The sequence below is a fragment of the Petromyzon marinus genome, chromosome 68 (genome assembly GCF_048934315.1).
Source record: "Petromyzon marinus isolate PM22_M1 ecotype Great Lakes invasive population chromosome 68, UKy_Petmar_22M1.pri1.0, whole genome shotgun sequence".
In the NCBI taxonomy this organism is placed as follows: Eukaryota; Metazoa; Chordata; class Hyperoartia; order Petromyzontiformes; family Petromyzontidae; genus Petromyzon; species Petromyzon marinus.
The window spans coordinates 8,469,845-8,477,686 of record NC_133734.1 but is presented as its reverse complement, the minus strand read 5'-3'; the positions used below and the strand labels follow the sequence as shown (position 1 = coordinate 8,477,686).

The 7,842-nt window shown below is 45.9% G+C and overlaps 1 long non-coding RNA gene across 1 annotated transcript; it reads right to left on the bottom strand.

The window, feature by feature from the left end:
- Nucleotides 1-4,571: 4,571 nt before the first annotated feature.
- On the bottom strand, nucleotides 4,572-7,609 carry LOC142906651 (uncharacterized). The gene is made up of 2 exons (XR_012930431.1): nucleotides 5,827-7,609; nucleotides 4,572-4,960 (listed from the first exon to the last, which is right to left on the bottom strand). It is a non-coding gene; the product is annotated as an uncharacterized LOC142906651 (long non-coding RNA).
- Between the last annotated feature and the right edge of the window lie 233 nt (nucleotides 7,610-7,842).

Below are 7,842 nucleotides of genomic sequence, written 5' to 3'. Positions count from 1 at the left end.
GCTGTAGCTGTGCATCAACCATTAATGTTGTACAACAACAGCAGCTGTAGCTGTACAACAACAGCAGCAGCTGTAGCTGTGCGTCAACTATTAATGTTTTACAACAACAGCAGCTGTAGCTGTACAACAGCAGCAGCTGTAGCTGTGCGTCAACTTGGTTCACCACTCGCACCGCCGCTCGCCCACAACGCGTAGCTACAGACGCAGTCCACGGCGACGCGGAGCCAAAGGCGAATTCGTCGCTGCACTCCGACAACAAAGAAATCGGTGGAATAAAGCGAAGCACTTTGTGGCAATCAGCCCGAATGTCAACAAGACGCACGGGGGAACTACTAACTTGTATATTTATATATACTGTAGAGTGTACATGTTCATAATGCAGGTTGTTTGGGTTAGATGGTTAACCCCCCAATAAAACTGTGTAATGGATATTGGTCGCGAAAGCTTTACGTGTTAAACTACTGTAGATGTAAAATTTAGATTTAAAGCTTTCGTGACTGCAGGGATTCATATTCTTGGTTCTTTCAGTAAAGTCACGTAGAAGGAAAACAATAAAATAATAAAAAAATATTAAAACAATACAATTCTCACGATGTTTTGACTGCAACGCAAGCAATCATCATCACCTTAAAGAACCAAGAATACTGTAAATGTTTACATTATGAGACCTCCTTTGCCAGAAACAAGATATAGGAATAGGTTTTACCCTTTTAACTGGCACAAAAACTGACACCTTTATGCAAGGCATCATGTTTGCTATAACCACAACACAAGCAGTCAAAATGCAAACAAAAAAGGACAGTGCATATTATTATCAGAGTTGGTGCTTATCATCGGCTTCCTTCAAGTGCCGCTGTTCCTGTTCAATCTCTTGGCGTGCAACCAATTAAAGTTCAGCTGGTGGTCGCCAAGGCTCGACCTCGTCCACGTCTGTCAGCATCCACAGGACTCCATCGTCGATACGCGGTGTGTACCGTATTTTCCCGCATATAGCCCGCATACGCATACACCCCGCAAAAATAGCGTTTTGTGTAAAACAAATTTCAGATAGTCCGCATCATCATATACCCCACATGCATTCATATCTTTAACGTCTTCTTTGGTTCTTTCGGTAAAGTCACGTAGAATGAGAATAAAATAATAAATTGATAAAATAAAATAACACAATAATATTCTCACGACGTTTCGGCCACAACACAGCGGCCTTCATCAGGTGAAGGGACGAGACTGTCTGGTAGGACAGCTTGTAACTGTGACCAGTTACAAGCTAATCACTCAGCTATTTCAATGCTAAATTCGATGCTAATTCCTTTGTCAAGGGGTACCTCTGCGGATGTGTATACTTCAACTTAGCTATTTAAATGAGCCATTTCAATGCTAAATTATATGATAATTCCTTTGTCAAGGCATTTTGCCTTTTTCCTCTCACACAGCTTAAAGGTCGTGATCTAAGCGTGGCTTCTTCCACTCCAGCTCTAATTCCTTTGTCAAGGGGTACCTCTGCGGATGTGTATACTTTAACTTAGCTATTTCAATGAGCCATTTCAATGCTAAATTATATGCTAATTCCTTTGTCAAGGCGCGTGGTCTTTTTCTTCTCACACAGCTTAAAGGTCGTGATCTAAGCGTGGCTTCTTCCACTCCAGCGCTGTCCTCCAGACAGTCTCGTCCCTTCACCTGATGAAGGCCGCTTGAGTTGTGGCCGAAACGTCGTGATTTTTTGTTATTTTATTTTCACCTACGTGACTTTACCCAGTAGAACCAAAGAGTATGGATCCTAGCAGTCACGAAAGCTTTAAATCTAGAATTACTTTATAATAGTTGGTAATTGGAGGCCTTTAGCGTCCATATACTAAATGCCTCTGTGGATATGTAAACTTTGACTTTAACATAGCTATTTCTGTCACAAGCCAATCCCTCAGTTTTTTCAATGCTAAATTCTCCTGCTTTGATATGTGAACTCCTTTTTCAAGGCTCGCCACGCCTCTCACCGAGCTTAAAATACGCTGCGAATCTGAGCAGCATTAATTGAAGCTCTGTCGTCCCGACAGTTCTGTTCTTTCACCTGAAGAAAGCTACTTGTATTGTGGCCGAAACGTCGTGAGAATTTTATTGTCTTATTTTCTTTTATTATTTTATTCTCATTCTACGTGACTTTACCGAAAGAACCAAAGAAAACCATACGGTTTTAATCGTATTCTTGTACAGGGAAATTGAGTAAAAACATTGTTTTTCTATTTGTTTGTGTTTCTCCCTTGTGATGGGGGACTTTGTAGGATGAACGCTGAGATTTATAAGGGACTACGGAGTGACCGATCATGTCTGGATCGATCCGTAATAAAGTAGGGCACTGATAAGGGGGTTCACGGCTCTGCATACCCACACCACGTGCTAGATCTGAGCTGCAAACAGTCAACGGGCGAGGTTTTTGAGAGAAAATGATGAGAAGTAAACTCCTCGGTTCTTGTCGGTAAAGTCACGTAGATATTTTTGTTTTTAACCGTAACAACATCAAAGAGTTTGGGATTCCTGCAGTCGCGAAAGCTTTCGAATCAAGAACGACGAGAAGACGTCTGTCGTCAAAGTAAAAATAAAAGTCACATCGGTGATACAATCGCGCGTAGTGAATTTAAAGAGACATTGATGAGGCGTCAACCATTAATGTTGTACAACAACAACAGCAGCAGCTGCGCGTAAACTATTAATGTTGTACAACAACAACAGCTGTGCGTCAACCATTAATGTTGTACAACAACAACAGCAGCAGCTGTAGCTGTGCGTCAACTTGGTTCACCACTCGCACCGCCGTTCGCCCACAACGCGTAGCTACAGACGCAGTCCACGGCGACGCGGAGCCAAAGGCGAATTCGTCGCTGCACTCCGACAACAAAGAAAGCGGTGGAATAAAGCGAAGCACTTTGTGGCAATCGCCCCGAATGTCAACAAGACGCACGGGGAACTACTAACTTTTATATTTATGTAGTGGAGTAAACAATACGCATAGGAATTGGCCACATACAGTACATACAGACAGACAAGGAGAACGGGTCACATGAGGTCGAACAAGTGGTCGAGTCACGAGTGGCGTAAACAACCCGAAGTAATTAAGGGAGTCGTGGCACGAGGGCTGTGATTGGTCGAGAGGCTGTTAGTGTTAAGTGGTGGCGTCTGGATATCTGACGGAGGGGACAGGTGCGAGCTGGCGGAAAACGGCCAGCGAGCCATGTGCCAATTAATTAAGGCTAATGCGAAAGGGGATAAACGCGAGGTGATTTGAACGGAGAGAGAGTTGTTGCTGGAGAGTCGTTGCTGGAGAGTTGTTGCTGGGCAGTTGTTGGCGAGAGGTGAAGAGATACGAAGAAGACAGCTGGCAATGTTAGGGAAGAATAGATAGAGAGCCGAACCCCAAAGACAGTAAATCGCGATAGGGAGAGTTAGCGTTAGCAGAGATAGAGTCACTGTGTGTGAATAGATAGATGGAGTCACTGTGTGTGAATAGATAGATGGAGTCACTGTGTGTGAATAGACAGACAGGATACTGTGTGTCAATAGATAGAAGAAGAACCACTGTGTGTGGAAGGGAAGTCACTGCGTGTGAAGAGATGGCAGCGATACTGTGTGTGAGGAGATAGAAGACGAACCACTGTGTGTGGAAGGGAAGACACTGTGTGTGAAGAGATAGAGGAAGAAACACTGTGTGTGGAAGGGGATGGACGGACGATGCTGAAGTAAATCGGAGTGTCCGAGTTGGCGGAGCACGGAGAGAATTACTGTGTGTACGGAACGATGGAATAAAAGTGACGGTGGAAAAAGAGACGGTTGTCGTCCGAGTGAATTCACGGCACTACATTTATATATACTGTAGATGTTCATAATGCAGGTTGTTTGGGTTAGATGGTCAACCCCCCAATAAAACTGTGTAATGGATATTGGTCGCGAAAGCTTTACGTGTTAAACTACTTTAGATGTTAAATTTTGATTTAAAGCTTTCGTGACTGCAGCGATTCATATTCTTGGTTATATCGGTAAAGTCACCACGTAGAAGGGAAACAAGAAAATAATAAAAATATAAAACAATAAAATTCTCACGACGTTTCGACTGCAACACAAGCAATCATCATCACCTGAAAGAACCAAGAACACTGTGGTGCCACCGCGGCGGAGTAGCTCCGTCGGGGACCGTGCCCACTGCCGCGACACTACCACCGGGGGGTGACAATGCCGACGCGGCACGCCTCGCTTCCCCCCCCCCCCCCCCCCCACACGAACGCACACACACCCCACGTAGAGCCGGAAGGAGAGATCACCTGGCCGATAGGTTTTCTTCCAGATACCCCTAATGGGATTAAGTTTCATGGTTTCCTGCGGCCGGGAAATTGGGCGATCTCCCCCCGCAGCTGATGCGAACCGCAGCGCCATGACCAGATATTAAAGTTACATGGTCACGGCGGAGGCCGTATGGCCGCCACGGATGCAATTACGCACACATAGCACGGAGCGTGAGAACAGCGGTACGCCTTTGTCATAGGTAGCATTCGGGCCCCCCAATAACAATGCGACAGGGACATTCCGACATCTGAATGGACAGAGCCGCCTGGGGTGTGTGAACCGCGGCACGCCTTTATTATAGATGCAATTAGGGACTCCAACGAACAATGAGGCATGAACATTCCGACACCTGAATGGACAGGGCAGGCACGGGGGCGGAAGCATCTGAATACCTATTGTTCCAGGAAAGGTCACAGATCTGCATACGAAAGAGCACGGGTGAGCACGCTCCTGAACAACGGAATGCCGCTAGGGTGGATAAAAACGCAGAGGTTGGGGGTAGCAAGAGAGTCTTCTTCAAAATCTTCGCGGTCCACGGAGCAGCAGGGTCAGCCGTTCGGGACGTCCATGTGACGAACTCCAACGCAGCCAGGTTCCACTCTCGACGGAGCCGACCTACAATCTCCTCCTTCTACAGCGTTCAGCGCAGCAGAGGGGAAGTAAGCGTGTGTGAGAGAAGTGAGTCCGGAGTGAGTTAATCGAGAGTAGAGAGCGGGGCGATAGGTAGAGTAGGTTCAACCTAGAATCCCCGGGAGAGTAGGCTGGCAGCCTCTGACGCACACACTTATGCGTAGTTTCAACGGCTTGCTCACAGTAAATAAAATCGCTAGTGGGGGGATAAAACTGTGTTGTGTGGTCTTTTGGGAGCGTGAAGCGGAGGGTAGAGTGTGCTGGGTGTCTATATGTATGCGCGGTTGTACACCACAAAACGAAGTGTTTGGTGTTTATGTACCCGCACGATTGTTTACAATAGCGCGTAGCGCTCGCGTACCTGTGTGACTGCGTTGCGATCGCGCGCCTACGCGATTGTCTATTGCGAGGTCGCTGTTTACACGGCCCTTTAAATCGGAGCGAAGCAGTAGCGGCGTGTTTGTCATTACCGGAGCGCACGGAGCGTGGGCGGGAGAAAATCGCGCTTCAGCACGCCGCACCTGTTTATTGGCGTGCAGGACGGGGTTCTACTTTGCGAGCGCGCTCACCGTGGCACGCAAGCGTAAAGCGCCGCGCCATCACCCATCGCTTGAAACATGCTGACGCGGTCAGCAGCACAGGAGGGCGAGGCAGTGGAGGCCGGTAGCCCGGACCCCACAGAACAGCCGGGGGGTAGTGGGACGAATGTAGCGGGGGAGTCGGGAGGCAACAGCCCCGACAATTCGGTGATGGCGGGGGACGTTCGCCCCCACAATACTGTAGATGTGTGTATGGTGATGTGTTAACTTTCCTTGTACTTGCGCTACTATCATGTTTGTGTACTGTTTGCTGTTGTAACGTTCTTACCCCGTGCTCCTACTGGACATCTGTTACAAAAGAGCTTTACAGGTCATCGGATTCCTGCTGCAGTATAAATATTTCGATTCTGATGTGCGTCAGTCCACAGATGTCAAATTATCATGTGGTGATAATAACAAATCGCGTTTACGGTATTTGCTTTGATCCACATTGCTCACCGTAGCTGTTGGACTGTTCGGAATGTACCACTCACTCAGCGGGGGGGGGGGGTATGAACAGTTTCGCAATAACTTTTACTTTAAAACATAACAACACAAAGCAAGACACAGAATTATAAAATCACTGCGACTGTTATTGTACAGCCATTAACAAATTACAATTTGAATCGACGGAATACTGGAAAGTTGTATTCGTAAAATTATACATTTCCAATTACATAATAATTAAATTCATATAATACCATTCTTCATAATAAAGGTTTTTGGGTTAGATCGCGTTTATTTATAAATGTGTCGTAACCCTCCACCACCCAACACGGCCAATCAGCAAAAAAAAGTGTCACGTTGACAAAAGACAAATAATTCACTACTTTAGCCCACCGGTGTGTTGAAGAGTGAATCCACATTTACAGTTTGAGTACGACGTTTCGCTGGTAAATACATCCAGCATCATCGGGCAATTCACCATTCTGGCGAATTCACCATTCTGGCGAATTGCCCGATGATGCTGGATGTATTTACCAGCGAAACGTCGTACTCAAACTGTAAATGTGGATTCATTCTTCAACACACCGGTGGGCTAAAGTAGTGAATTATTTGTCTTTTGTCAACGTGACACTTTTTTTGCTGATTGGCCGTGTCGGGTGGTGGAGGGTTACGACACATTTATAAATAAACGCGATCTAACCCAAAAACCTTTATTATGAATAATATTGGTCGCGAAAGCCTACGTGTTAATACCATTATAATAAAATAATACTAATTAAATTATTATTACTTGACGGTCACGCCAGTTGGTGCAGGTCACGGGGTCGGCGACCTGCGGCTCCGGAGCGGCGTGCGGCTGATTCGTGAGACGTTTTTATTTATCACCACCACCACCACCAGCACCGTCTCTCATACTCACACCACGTTTTTATTTATCACCACCACCACCAGCACCGTCTCTCATACTCACGCCACGTTTTTATTTATCACCACCACCACCGTCTCTCGTGCTCACGCCACGTTATTATTTATCACCAGCACCGTCTCTCGTACTCACGCCACGTTATTATTTATCACCACCACCGTCTCTCATACTCACGCCACGTTATTATTTATCAAGGCCCAGCACCATCTCTAGTACTCACACCACGTTGCATTGCGGCTCTTGAAATAATGAGTTGGTTGGTTTTTATTTTACTTACGGGTTTGTAAAACAAATAAGTAAAAATGTCTCTCCTTGTTGTTTTGGTTGGCGACCCCCCTGGTCGAGGGGAATCTTTTTTTGTTAACCTTGAATAGGAACTTACAGTGGTGTGGTTTGCAGGACAAAACGCACAGCCTCCCCCTAGCCGGAATGTTTTGTTTACGTGACAAACTTTACTCATTGGTGGTGGCGGGTTTAGCGACACTTTTATATTTACGCGATTAACCCAAAAACACGTTTTATGGATAATATTGGTCGCTAAATCCTACTTAGAATTTGAAATCTTGAATAAGAATTTACACAGTGTGGTTGACAGTGGAAAAACACAGCCTCACCCAATCTGGTGTACGGCCTGTAGGACAAACCATCACCTTTTTCCTGGTTACCGTGGGGTTTTTGTAAAGATAAATAAATTGCGACTCTATACCCTTAAACCATCAACGCCTTTCACCGGAGAACCACGTTTAATCACAGGCGACTGCTTGGAATCGAAAGCCCGCATCTCAGGATGTGTTATTTTCACGATTGTGATCATGTTCTTACAAAGTCCATTGTTGGCACTGGTTAAAGCCAACGGCGCGAATCTACAGGTACATCTAGACAGGTTTGTGTGATGCGGGGCTTGTTTTACATTCCTCAAACATCTGAGCACAT